This window comes from Cervus canadensis, chromosome 29 (genome assembly GCF_019320065.1).
Source record: "Cervus canadensis isolate Bull #8, Minnesota chromosome 29, ASM1932006v1, whole genome shotgun sequence".
In the NCBI taxonomy this organism is placed as follows: domain Eukaryota; kingdom Metazoa; phylum Chordata; class Mammalia; order Artiodactyla; family Cervidae; genus Cervus; species Cervus canadensis.
The window spans coordinates 43,313,013-43,325,260 of NC_057414.1; the positions used below are offsets into that span (position 1 = coordinate 43,313,013).

Here is a 12,248-nt window from a genome sequence, read left to right on the forward strand (position 1 = left end):
GAGAATTAAAAAAAAAACAAACTCACAAGTGGGCACTGAACTTAATTGAATGCATTTAAAATTTTTTTCACTTATTTATTTACTTTTGGCTGTGATGGGTCTTGGCTCTTCTAGCTGTGGCGAGTGGAGTTGCTCTCTGGTTGTGGTTCGTGGGCTTCTCTTGTTGCAGAGCAGCGGGCTCTAGGGCGTGTGGGGCCTTGGTTCCCTGACCAGGGATCAAACTCGTGTCCCCTGCCTTGGCAGGCGGATTCCTCACCACTGGACCGCCAGGGAAGTCCTAATTTTGTTTTCTACATCTATTGAGATGATGATATGACAGTTTTTCCAGCTTGATAATGATGTATTCCTTTAAGAGTTTTTTTTGTTTTGTTTTTGTTACATATGTTTTTGTCTGTTTCAGGTTTTTGTTGTTTTTCTGTTTGTTTTGGGTTTTTTCCTGGCCTTTCCACACTGGTAGAATCTTAGCTCCTCAACCAGGGATTGAACCTGGGCCCCAGCAGTGAAGCGTCCTAAGCGCTGGACTGCCAGGGAATTCCACCCCCCACCTCTTTTGTTTTTAATTTGCTAATATCTCAGGTTTTATGTATCTTCGTTTATTGGTGAGAATGTTCTCTAATTTTCCCTTTTTGTTGTATCAGCCTTATGAGTTTTGTTACCAAGAGTATTGTAGTCTCATAAAATAAACTGTGGTGTTTCCTCCTTTTTATTTTCTTAGAGGGTTCATAAGTAAAATTATTTGTTCCTTCAGTGTTTTATAAAACTTGCCCGTAAAACCATAAGGGTGTGGTGTTTTCTGTCTGAGATTTAAAAATTATGGATTTGATTGCTTTAATGTTTATAGGATCATTAGACTCTTCTTTTTCTTGAGTCACATTTGGTAATTTATGTTTTTCTAAAACTCATTTTGTCTGAATTTTCAGTCATTGGAAGAAAATTATAACTTCTTAGTTTTTGAATCTGCCTGACTTGTAATTAGTTATTAATATTTAATTTCTTAAACAGGATTCTTAGGTCATTAATTTTTAGCATGCATAATATGTACTTTATATATGTAAATAGAGTAGTAATTACCCTTTAAATAACAATTTTGCTGTGTAGGATTTTTATCTTTCAGTTCTGAATATATTCACATTTTCATTTTGACTTCTCTCTGACTTAGAAGTTTAAAAAGTATGTAGAAAAATCTTGATATATGTGTGTATATATATCTTTTAATTTTTGCTACTGATTGCTAGCATACATTGTGCTCATAAGATGTGGTCCAGTGTGATTCTTATTCTTTGAAATTTGTTGAGGCTGTTTTAACAGTGTCTAGTTAGTGGCAAATTTTTATTCCATGTGTGTTTAAAAAGAATGCGTTTCTAATTTTAAGGTCAGGTTTCCACATGTCTGTTAGATGAAAGCACATTAATTGAAGTCACATTCAAACTAGTGTCTTTAACTAATATTGTTTGCTTGTTCCCTTAGTTACAGAGAGGGGTATTGTTAAAATTTCATTATGATGGAACATTTGTTGAATTGTTGTAGTTCTCAATTTTTGCTTTATCTTTATAAGTTTAGAATTGTTGTTTCTAGTAACTTGCACAGTTTGTCATTCTGTAGTGAATCTTTGTTTCTAGGAACATGTTTTCCACTAAAATACATTTTGTCGGATATTGGCATAGCTGTACCAAGTGATTTTTAATTAATGTTTGCCTGATAAGTATTTTTTTGCTTCTTAAGTGTGTCTTTGGTGTGCCTTTTGAAAGCAGCACACAGCTGGATTGGATTTTCATTATTCGACTTTTTGTATTTCAACTAATTTACATTAATTGTGATTGAAATATTTGGTTTATTTCTACTGTTGTATTTTTGCTTTCTAACTGGGGCGTTTTCTTTTCTTGTCTATGTATTGTGGGGTTTTTTCCCCCTTAATTCCTGTCTACTCTTTTTGCCTGTACTCAGTAAGAGATTAGACACTTCTGGTGATCTTAGACATTTCATATTTAACCTAAGGCCTAAAGTTAATTGATGTCTTTATCCTTATAAGAAACTTTTGAATGCTTTTAGTCTCAGTGTCCTTTCCAATTTCTGTGCATCTACTGCTTAATTTTCATTTTGCTGCTCTTAAAATCCTACAAATTGGGCATTACAAAAAAATACTGTCATTCTTGAAAGGCATTTTGCCTAATATCTAGTTCTAGGTTGATGATTGTTTTCATTGTTTTCCCTGAGCACTTCAACAGTATTTCCTACCTTTTTCCACTTGCTATTGAGATTAATTAGAAATGACTTGTCAGTTGTTCCTTATCCAGGAGTCTGAGGTATTCTGTACCTAAAGTGCTCTTCATGTTAACCAGTCCAGCAGGTACGTTTAGTCTTTTTTTATTTTTAGGTTGCTGGTGTTGGTTTGCTCTTTTGGTGTCTTGCTGCTTTTGAATAATCAAGTATCAGATACTGTTTTGAATATGTCTCAATCAGTATTCAAAAAAACTTAAAAAAATTACAAGTAAAAGAGGATATTCATTTTACTAAAAGCTGGCAGATGTGATTTTTTTCTCCATCCTTTAAATGGAGTGTCAGTAAAGAATTTCTTAAAGATTTTCTGCTCTTTCATGTTAGTGGCTCATTTTGGGGCTTCCCAGATGGCCACAGTGGTAAAGAATCTGCCTGCCAGTGCAGGTAGACGTAAGAGACAAAGGTTTGATCCCTGGGTGGGGAAGATCCCCTAGAGAAGGAAATGGCAACCCACTCTAGTGTTCTTGCCTGGAGAATCCCATGGACAGAGGAGTCTGGCAGGCTACAGCCCATGGGGTCTCAAAGAGTCAGGCACAACTGAAGCAGCTCATTTGTATATCCAGAAATGGAAAAGATTTCCAGAATAAGTTACCTTTTTGAAACAAGATCATTTTGATTGCTAGAAAACGTTTATGTGAACCTTAAATGCGACTCTAACCAAGTATAGAACACCAAAAACAATCTGGAAAAGGGATGTGGACCAAAATAGATTACTGGCCAAATCCGTCTTTGGGAAATGAAAAGAGTGGAGTTCAGCATTCAGAGTACTTGGCCTCTCCTGGGGGAGAGGAGGGGTGGTTTCATACTTGTTGGTATTTCTTTATACAAAGTCTTTTCTTATTCCAGCTAATCAATGAAAAGAGAAGTGGAGGGACATACTGGTGTAGGCTGTGCGAGGTTGGAACTCACTTTGTGACACTGGTTAGCAGCCTTGCAAACTGCGGAAGAATTAGGGGGTTTGGCGTCAATGCTGCTGATCCCAGGAGCAGAGAGTTAATTGCTACTTTTAGTCCTATCCTAGTAATTTTCATTGATGCCAAGGAGTTTGAAATGCATAGGCATTGTAACTATTGTTTTCATCAACTTTCAAAAAATAAAGTTTGGTAATCTTCTAGGGCAACGAGGAAAGAATGGGAAGGCATTGTAGGGGCACAGGGTAGAGAGAGCACGCTGGTTTAGCAGAATTGTTGTGAGAATCAAGGATAAACATTACTGGGCATGTTTGTGTTTATTCTCTGAGAAAAGAAGAGTCCATTCCTGCCATTTACCATATTGTCAGGCCTAAAAGTTTTTCAGCTTTTGGTGTCAGTTACTGTTGAATTGCCTCTTGATTAGTGTAAACCTTCAGCAGCCTGCCCTTGCTCATGTACCCACCTCAGCCTTGTTCATTGTTGTTCAGTCACTAAACTGTGTCCAACTCTTTGCGACCCCATGGACTGCAGCACGCCAGGCTTCCCTGTCCTTCATAGTTCCCAGAGTTCGGTCAAACTCATGTCCATTGAGTTGGTGATGCCACCCAACCATCTTGTCCTCTGTCACCCCTTTCTCCTGGCCTCAGTCTTTCTCAGCATCAAGGTCTTTTTCAATGAATTGGTTCTTTTGCATCAGGTGGCCAAAGTATTGGAGCTTCAGCATCAGTCCTTCAGTGAATATTCAGTGTTGATTTCCTTTAGGATTGACTGGTTTAGTATCCCTGCAGTCCAAAGGACTCTCAAGAGTCTTCTGCACCACAATTCAAAAGCATCAGTTCTTCAGCGCTCAACCTTCTTTATGGTCCAACTCTCATGTCCGTACATGACTATTGGCAAAACCTTTGCTTTGCCTATACGGACCTTTGTTGGCGAAGTGATGTCTCTGCTTTTTAAATACACTGACTGGGCTTGTCATAGCTTTCCTTCCAAGGAGCAGGCGTCTTTTAATTTCATGACCGTAGTCACCATCTGCAGTGATTCTGGAGCCCAGGAAAATAAAATCTGTCACGGTTTCCACTTTTGCCCCATCTGTTTGATGTGAAGTGATGGGATAGATGCCATGATCTTAGTTTTTTTGAATGTTGAGTTTTAGACCAGCTTTTCCACTCTCCTTTTTCATCTACATCAAGAGGCTTTTTAGTTCCTCTTCACTTTTTGCCTTTAGGGTGGTGTCATCTGCATATCTGAGGTTATTGATATTTCTCCGGGCAGTCTTGATTCTAGCTTGTGCTTCATCGAGCCCGGCATTTTGCATGATGTACTCTGCATATGTCAGATAAGCAGGGTGACAATATATAGACAATATACTCCTTTCTCAATTTCAAACCAGTGCATCGTTCCATGTCTGGTTCTAACTGTTGTTTCTTTTTTTTGTTTTTTTCCTAACTGTTGTTTCTTGACCTGCATACTGGTTTCTCAGAATACAGGTGAGGTGGTCTGGTATTCCCATCTCTCTAAGAATTTTCCACAGTTTGTTGTGATCCACACAGTCAAAGGCTTTAGTGTAGTCAATGAAGCCAATGTAGATGATTTTCTGGAGTTCTCTTGCTTTTTCTATTGTCCAGTGGTTGTTGGCAATTAGATGTCTGCCTTTTCTAAACCCAGCTTGTACATCTGGAAGTTCTTGGTTCACGTACTGTTGAAGCCTAGCTTGAAGGATTTTGTGCATTACCTTGCTAGCATGTGAAATGAGCACAGTTATATGGTAGTTTGAACATTTTTGGCATTGCCCTTCTTTGGGATTGGAATGAAAACTGACCTCTTCCAGTCCTTTGGCCACTGCTGAGTTTTCCAAATTTGCTGGCAATATTGAGTCAGCACTTTAACAGCATCATCTTTACCCTGGGTAGATACAATCGTGTCTCTTCCTGTTCTGTTTGCCTGGCGCCTGTTGTTACAGTCATCACTTGTGCTGGACTCACTGCTTGCATATTGTAACACTTCTCTCCTCAAGATGAGTGTAGGCTGTTCATTTTTTGTGTGAGGAAGGAGCTCCTGGGAGGGCGGGAGGACGGCGAGCCAGAGTGATTTCCATAGAGTCGTTAAATTGATGAGAACTGAATTGGAACCTTGGTTTGAGCCCTGAACTTGCTGTCTGATTTTGGGCATATTATTTCACTTTCTGAGCTCCAGCAGCTTCTATGTAAAATGGAAATGATATTAAAGTTCTCTTTTCCCCATTGAAGGTTAACTTTGGGTAATTTGAATTTGTAGGGATTTTTTTTTTTTTCTTCCCTTGTGAGTTTATTAATGTAGAAATTATAAACTTTCATAGAACAGGTGATATGGTGAAGCTGACTTTGTTAATGATTAATACCTTATTTTATGAAATCTTACTGACTTTGGTTTTGAAATCTTGACTGGTGGTAGGATGTTGTGAAATTTTCTTTTTTACTCTTTTGCCATTTTTCTGTTTAGAGGTCTTAGTTTTAAAAAATTGGTTAATGTGTGATTATATTTGCTTTGAAAAAAAAAAAAAAACACATAAGACTAAAATCTCTTTTGCTCACCTTCCCTCAGTCCTTTTCTGTCTTCTGCTGTTAATCATTTTTTTTTTTGTCTGTTTTCTTGATTTTCTTCTGTTTGTGTATTTATTTGTGTGTTTATAGAATGGGAAGCCCAGTGTTGGGCATGCACACCTTTTTCTTTAATCATTCATCACTTTTCGCTGACTCCCATGCAGTACCCAGAAATCGGCCTTCTTTTTACTTACTTACATGGAGGTGTTTTGTAGCCCCTCCCAGGTCAGTGGGCTTTAGATTTCTTCTGTCACAATTTGACTTGCTTCTAGTTTCTTACAGTAAAGCACTTCAAACTTCGAAGCTTTTCGAAGTTGCGTTTGGTACAGAAATAGGTAAAATACTGAATTATAAGCTGGATTCTTTGCTTTTTATTGTCATATATAAAGTACAACTGTTAAATAGTTGATGGAAACCTTGTTTTAGAAAGCTTTTCTCTTTCCTTTTCAAATGATGTATGACATATATGATGTTTTTAAGCTCTACTATAAATGAAAAATTATTTAGCAGATCTTTTTTGCTCTAAAAATATGTAACACAAATTTACATTTTAACCATTTTTGAAAATTAATAAACTTTATTTCATGGAGCAGTTTTAGGTCCACAGCAGAATTGAGCCAAGTACAGAGCCAGAAGGCCACGTGCGCCCTGTCTCCCCACGTGCCGCCTGCAACCTTGTCGTCACTGTCACTCAAGAGTTCACAGGTTATGTTAGATTTAGTCTTGGTGTTATATATTCTTTGAGTTTAGACATATGTGTAATGACATATATCCACCATCATAGTAGTCTACAGAACACTTTCACTGCCCTAAAAATCCTCTGTGCTTTGCCTGTTCATCCCTGCCTCAGACTTAACCCTTGACAGCCACTAATCTTTTTAATATGTCTCTAGTTTTGCCTTTTCTAGAACAAAATATAGTAGAGATCATGCAGTATTGTAGCCTTTTTAGACTGGCTTCTTTCACTTAGTAATATACATTTAAGGTTCCTCCATGTCTTTTCACTCCTTAAGAGCTCATTTCTTTTTAGTGCTGAATAATGTCCATTGGTTGTACCACAGTCTATCCATTCTACCTGAAGGACATCTTGGTTGCCTCCAAGTTTGGGCAGTTATGAAAAAGCTGATGCTAACATCTGTATGCAGTCTTGTGTAAACATAAGTTTTCAGTTCAGTTGAGTAAATAGCACTGAGCGTGATTGGTCTCATAGAATGAATTAAGACGTGTTCCTTCTGTTTCTATCTTCTGAAAGAGACTGTAGAGAATTGGTACAGTTTTTTTTTCTTTAACTGTTTGGTAGAAATCACCAGTAAACCCGTTTGGACATGATGCTTTCTGTTTTAGAAGGTTATTCATAAGTGATTCAATTTCTTTAATAGATATAGCTCTATTCAAATTGGCTATTCTTATGTGAGTTGTGACAGATTGTATCTGTCAAGGAGTTGGTCCATTTCATCTAAGTTATCAAATCTGTGGCTATGGAGTTGTTCATAATACTCTTTTATTATCCTTTTGTTGCATATGAGATCTGTAGTGATTCCCCTTTCATTTCTAATGTTAGTAATTCAGGTCTTTTTTCCTTAGTCTGGCAAAAGTCTTACTTTATTGATTTGGCAGGGGGTGGGGGCGGGGATACTCAGCTTTTGGGTTTGTTGATTTCCTCTTCTGATTTCTTGTTTTAAAATTCTTTTCTGCTCTAATTTTTATTATTTCAGTTTCTGCTTAGCTTGTAATTAATTTGCTTTTCTAAGGCGAAAGCTTAGATTATTGATTTTAGATTTTTCTTTTTTGATATGTGCTTTCAATTCTATAAATTTTAATCTAAGCAATGTTTTTCTGCATCCCTCTAATTTTAATAAGTTGTATTTTCATTTTGTTCGATATTTTTGAAGTTTCTCTTGAGAATTTTTTCTTTAATCCATGGACTTTTTAGAAGTATGATTTGGAATCTTCAAGTCCTTTGGGCTTTGCCAGCTGTGTTTCCGTCACTGGCTTGGCTTGACTGCATGCGGTCTAAGGGCAGGCGTGGTATGACTTCTGCTCTTTGTTTGTTAAGGTGTGTTTCATGGAACACGGACTGGCCTGGCGCATGCTCCATGTGCGTCTAAGAATGTATGATTTTCTGTCGTTGGATGCCGTAGTCCATACATGTCAACTATTTACAGTTGATTTGATTGATGGTGCTGTTGAGTTCTGTTATGTCTTTACTGATTTTCTGTCTGATGGATATATCCGTTTCTGATAGAGGAGTAGTAAAGTCGATAACTGTAAAAGTGAATTCATCTATTTCTCCTTGCAGTTGTATCTGTTTTTAACTTGTGTTTGTGTTGTTAGGTGCATAGCATTAAGAATTGTCATGTCTTACTGGAGTACTGGCCCCCTTTTCATTTCGGTAATGACTTTTTGCCCTGAAGTCTTCTCTGTCTGCAGTTACTATAGCTCCTCCCACTTGCTTAATTAGTGTTAGTATGGCACAGCTCCATTCCTTTACTATTAGAGTGTTGGGTTTCTGTATTAAAGTGGGTTTCTTGTAGACAGTATACCCCCAGGTATACCTGGGCGTAGGTTTTTATTTTTCTGTAAATACAGAAAAATCTTGCTAGTGTTCCCTGAGATTCCTGATGTGTGGTTTGGTGTCTGATAATAATTTGGGGAGATTTTTGGTCATTATTGCTTCAAATATAGTTTCTATTCCTTTTCCCTTCTTCCAGTATCCCATTACATGTATGTTATGCCTTTTATAGTTTCCCACGGTTCTTGGATGTTCTGCACACACCCCCCGCCCCCATCCCATATTTGTTTTTGTCTTCTCTCTTTGCTTTTCCATTTTGGAAATTTCTGGTGTTACATCTTCAAGCTCAAGAGTTTCTTTCCTCAGCTATGTCCAGTCTGCTAACAAGTCTATCAAAGACATTGTCCCTTTCTGTTAGTGTTTGGTCTGAAGCATTTCTTTGATCCTTCGAATGTTTGTTTTGATTATTTTTTCTCTATTTGCATGTTGTCTACCTTTCCCATTAAAGCCCTTAGCTTTTCTGTTCTGATGATTTCAGTGTGTGTGGCATACATGACTTTTTTTTTTGCTTTTGTTTTGTTTTCTGGTTGGGGGCACAGCACATGGCCTGTGGAATCCCAGCTCTCTGACCAGGGATCGAACCTGCGCCCCTGCAGTGGAGCTGCGGAGTCCTAACTGCTGGACCCCAGGAAAGTGTCCCTATAAGTGACTGCTTCTGATGCTTGCTCAGTCTTTGCAAGCTACTTTTTGCCTTAGTATGCTTTGCAATCTTTCTGAAAGGCAGACATGATACACTGGTAAAGGGAAATGTGAAGAACAGACCTTTGGAAATGCAGTGTAATTGTCTTGGGGAGGGGAAATGTTCTGTAGTCCTATGCAGTCTCAGTTTTTTGGTGAGCTGTGAACTTCACCAGTGCTTCTCTGCTTTTTTCCTTTTCATAGGTGGTACAGGATGGCTAGAGTGGTCTGGAGTTGTGTACTTCTCTTTCCTCATGCAGAAGGTTAGAGGGGCTGGAGTTGGATATTTCCCTTCCTCCAGGTAGGTTAGGTTCCGGTAAAACCCCAGTGGGTCAGGCTCTGGTAAAATAGTTGTTTTTTCTTTTTTAAGGTGAGCTTTGTTAAGGACAGAATGTCCTGATGTTAAAAAAAAAAAAAAAAAAGTTCCTTTCCCCCCTCCCAGAAAAATGAAAGAAAGAAAGTGAAGTCGCTCAGTCGTGCCCGACTCTTCGCAACCCTATGGACAGTAGCCTGCACCAGGCTCCTCTGTCCATGGGATTTTCTAGTCAAGAGTACTGGAGTGGATTGCCATTTCCTTCTCCAGAACATGAGGGGAGGGGGAAAAGGTTGCCCACGCACCCACTGAAGGACGTTTTGGTTGCTTCCAAGTTTGGAAGAAGCTGCTGTAAACATCTGTGTGCAGGTTTCTGTTCATGTTTTCAGCTCCTCTGGGTAAATACCAAGGAGCATGATTGCTGGATTATATGGTAAGAATGTGTTTAGTTTTGTATCAAGCTGCTAAACTGTCTTCCCATTGCCTGCACCATTTTGCACTTTGGTCAGCAATGACAGAGTTCCGGAGGCTCCACACCCTCCCCAGCATTTGGGGGGGGGGGGGTCAGCCTTGTGGACTTTGGCCATTCTAATAGGTGTGTAGTGGTATCACATTGTTTTCATAATAATTTGCATGTTTTCAGTGACATAATGATGTGAATCAACATCACTTTTAATGACTGTATTTCATTGGATAGATAAAAGAACCTTGGGGTAGATAAAATCTTTGTTACTCAGGTTCCATGTATTGTGGATGACCTGGATTGTTTGTCCTGTGGTGGTCCCCACCGTGTCCTATGACCTCTATATTTGGATGTCCCCTCCCCCGTTATTAACTCTTTGGACATTTGTTTTTTTTGTTTTTTAATTTATTTGATTGTGCCAGGTCTTAGTTTTGGCATATGGGATCTAGTTCCCTGACCAGGGATCGAATCCAGGCCCCCTGCATTGGGAGCACAGAGTCTTAGCCCCTGGACCGCCAGTGAAGTCCCTGGACATTGTTATATATAAGACTTTTAACTCAGGGTGAACACCTTAGGATGAACTCATTAAAGCAGAGTAATTGGGTCAAGGAATGTATAGATTTTAAAACGCTTTGATATCCATGGCCAGAAAAACTACCCTAGTTTGTACTTTTACCAGCAGTTCCATCCAATTTTATATTGATGTATGTTTAAAGTCTTCTTTATCAGGGGAAAATTTTAACATCCTCAAACATAGAATAGTGTAATCAACACTCAGGTAATCAGCTCCAGCCCCATAAACCCAAGGTCAGCAGTGCCCCGCTTACTCCTTCAGTCCCCACATCTCTCCTGGACTCTTAGTGGCTTAAATCTGTATTGAAGTGTGATAGAAATACAGAAGAGTGTACGTCATAAATGGCTTTTCACAGTCTGAAACCCACCTGGGTAACTGGGTCCCAGGCATCCCCTTTGTCCACTTTCAGTCATACCATCTGCTGAGAACAGCCAGGGTCCTGATACTTAACTGTGTTGATTAGTTCTGCCCAATCTCATTCCTTCCGTACATCGATGGTATGTTCACATGTGTCTGAGCTTTTCTCTTGACATTGTGTGTGGGATTGTTGGGGATATACCTGGAGGTGAAATTGCTCGGTTGTAGAGGTGTGCAGGTGTAGAGGTTTCCTCTTTGGAAACCTGTGGCTGCATCTGCTAAAGTGGCAGTACCAGGTTACATTCCCCCAGCGGTGTGTGTCCACTTACTCCATCCTCTCTTGAATGGCTCCTGTCTTTCATCCTTTTCATTTTACCTTCATTCCTAGCTGTGTGGTGATGCCTTACAGTAGCTGTAACTTGGGCTAGTGATGTCAAGTAACGTTTTCATGCCTTTTTTTGGTCAGTTATTTTATTTTTAAAAATTTTATTCAAGTATAGTTGATCTGTGTGTTAATTTCTGCTATACTGTAAAGTGATTGTTTTATACACATACACATGCACACGCACGTCCTTTTTAATTTCATTTTTATTTACTTATTTTTGACTGCACCATGAAGCATGTGGGATCTTGGTTCCATGAACAAGGGTTGAACCCCTGCCCCCTGCAGTGGAAGTGTGGAGTCTTAACCACTGAACTGCCAGTGAAATCAAAATACATTCATTCTTTTCCATCGTGGTTTATCACAGCATATTGAATATGTTTCCCTGTGTTCTACAGTAGGACTTTGTTGTTTATCTGTCTTATGTATAATAGTTTGCATTGGCTGATCCCAAACTCAGTCCTTCCCCCGCTGCCCCATAGTTATCCTTTTTAAATGAATATGCTGTGCCTAGTTGCTTAGTCCTGTCCGACTCTTCGCGACCCCATGGACTGTAGCCCGTCAGGCTACTCTGTCCATGGGGATTCTGCAGGCAAGAATACTGGAATGGGTTGCCATGCTCTCCTCCAGAGGATTTTCCTAACCCAGGGATCGAACCCAGGTCTCTCGCATTGCAGGCGGATTCTTTACCGTCTCAGCCATCAGCTAAGCCCAAGAATACTGGAGTGGGTAGCCTATCCCTTCTCCAGGGACCTTCCCCACCCAGAAATTGAACCGGGGTCTCCTGCATTGCAGGCGGATTCTTTACCAGCTGAGCTACCTGGGAAGCCTTTTTTTTTTTTTCCTTTCAATGAAGAGTGATAATTACGTCTCCTCTCTTTTTTCTGTTGCATCATCTGTTTTATCTTGTTAGCTCTCTGTTGATTCATAACAATTACCCCTAAACCTCGTGGCTTATGACAAGAGTAAACATTTATTATCTCATAGTTTTTGTGATTTAGGAACTTGGAAGTGGCTGGGCTGGGCTGTTTGGCTTGGATGTCATCAGCCTTCCAAGTCTTGACCGGAGTTGGAGGATCCTTCCCCAGGTGGCTCGTTTTCATGCCCAGCAGGTAGTCCCGGCTGTGGTGGGGGCCACAGTT

At 39.4% G+C, this 12,248-nt stretch overlaps 1 protein-coding gene across 14 annotated transcripts in view; it reads left to right on the forward strand.

Moving 5' to 3' along the window:
• PPP6R3 (protein phosphatase 6 regulatory subunit 3) overlaps window positions 1-12,248 on the forward strand; it is a 123,335-nt gene that overhangs the window by 12,825 nt on the left and 98,262 nt on the right. For 11 of the 14 annotated variants that reach the window (XM_043452469.1, XM_043452473.1, XM_043452474.1 and 8 more), the window contains exon 2: window positions 9,222-9,318. The exons of the other annotated variants lie outside the window; for them this stretch is intronic. The gene's annotated coding sequence lies outside the window, so the exon portion shown is untranslated. The remainder of the gene's footprint in view (window positions 1-9,221; window positions 9,319-12,248) is intronic. 14 annotated transcript variants of the gene reach the window in all.